A 1,740-nucleotide genomic window follows, 5' to 3' on the forward strand; every position below is an offset into this window, starting at 1 on the left:
GGTGATGTCTGGATCCAAGGTGGTGCCCTGAGGTCACAGGGCTGTGGTGGGGGTTGAGATGCGTGGTTGTGGAGCTGCAAGGGGGGTGGGGGAAGGGGAGGAAAGCAAGGGAATAGGGGACAAGGAGCGCAGGAATAAAGTTTTCAAGCCAATGAAGGACCTTCATTTGCTGATTTGGAAAGACTCATAATAAGGAGAAACAGCTGCAAATGTCCATTAATAATTGGAATGTGGAATGCATAGGATCTAAGAAAGTTAGAAATTTTAAAAAATTAAATAGATTTCTTACCACTTGGTATCTTGGGCATCAGTGAGCTTAAATGGACTGATACTAGCCAATTTGAATCTGACTGCCAACAGTGAGAAATTAATGAGGAATGGTGTAGAATTCACCATAAATTCAAGATCTATCCTGAAATACAATGCTGCCAGTGAAAGAATGATATTTATATGCTTATAAAGAAGACTTGTTAATAAGACACATTGTTAATATTAAAAATATTGAGTATTGTTAATATTAAAAAAATGTGCACCAAGGCCTAAGACCAAAACTGAAGAAATTGAGGATGTCTGCAGTTTGAAACGGATGGAAAACGGAAACAAGAGTCACCAGTACTAACTGGTGACAAGAATGTAACAGTTGGAAACAAGAATTGGCCGAAGAAAATATGGCCGAGACCTTGGGTGGTAGCAGTGAGGCCGGAGATGGCGTGAATTTTTTGTGGTTGACAGCTGACTTTGGGGAGTGGAGGGTTAGTCTAAACCCCCAGCATGATACTCAGATTGAGGAACATCAACACACTGAGGGGTCATGTGGCCTGTGGCCATGGCCATATCATAAAACAGCTGAAGCACCCTGAGGGCTGAGGTCATGGTGGTGGCTTGCATAACCACGGCAGACATTATCCATGTCATTTTGGAAAGCTGGGTTTGAAACATTACCACTTGAAGAGGAATCAGATCTTCTGCCTGCCTGTCTGCCTGGACAAACTAGGGACAGTTTATGTAAATGAGCAGAAAGAAGTTGAATCCTGTCAAAACAAGACTGGAACTAGTAAAAGTGAAGAAGATGTGATATACTTACTATAGAAACTAAAAAATTACAACTTTTCAGTATGGATTATATCTCAGCAAGAAGAAAATTGAAATCCTCACAACAGGACTAGTAAGCAAAGTCATGGTAAATGGAGAAAAGACTACAGGGTAAGATGGCAGACTAAACAGCAGTTCCAACCCTTGAGATGCCATGGATTTATTGTTCAAATGGCTTGCTTAGGCCATTGCGTTGGTCTTTTGCCACCTCACTGAGTGAGAGCATTCAAATGAGGGGACTGGCCACTTTTGCCATTTTATCCAAACAGTTTTAAATTAAGCAAGTACAGTGGCAAAAATTGGAAAGCTCACTAGCAGCAAGGAAGAAGCAGTGAATGCAATGTCAGTTATTTGGGGTTGGAGATTCCTGTGTGAGTCAAACCAAGACCTAGAAGAAAGTAGCAGTAGCTTCCCTGGAGAACAGGAGACTGACATTAGGCAGAGCTGACTTGGGCTGCCCCACGGAGCTAGAATCTTTGCCAAGTTTCCTGGAGGACTAGTGGGGAAGAGACGCCCTGATTGGACGCATTCAGAGAGCTTTGTAACACGGTCCTAAGGGCTTAAGATTGATGGACCTGGCCATTTTAGCGTTTTGTCAGAAGCGTCCACGCGTCGTGGAAGAGCGCTCGCGGGTTTCCGTGTGCGGGC

At 43.4% G+C, this 1,740-nt stretch overlaps 1 protein-coding gene across 1 annotated transcript in view; it reads left to right on the plus strand.

Moving 5' to 3' along the window:
* Nucleotides 1–1,740, plus strand: part of OSBPL1A (oxysterol binding protein-like 1A) — a 300,437-nt gene that overhangs the window by 102,809 nt on the left and 195,888 nt on the right. The gene's annotated exons all lie outside the window — the stretch shown is intronic.

The sequence above is a fragment of the Elephantulus edwardii genome, unplaced genomic scaffold, assembly GCF_000299155.1.
Source record: "Elephantulus edwardii isolate Elephantulus edwardi_28Jun2011 unplaced genomic scaffold, EleEdw1.0 scaffold00155, whole genome shotgun sequence".
NCBI lineage: Eukaryota > Metazoa > Chordata > Mammalia > Macroscelidea > Macroscelididae > Elephantulus > Elephantulus edwardii.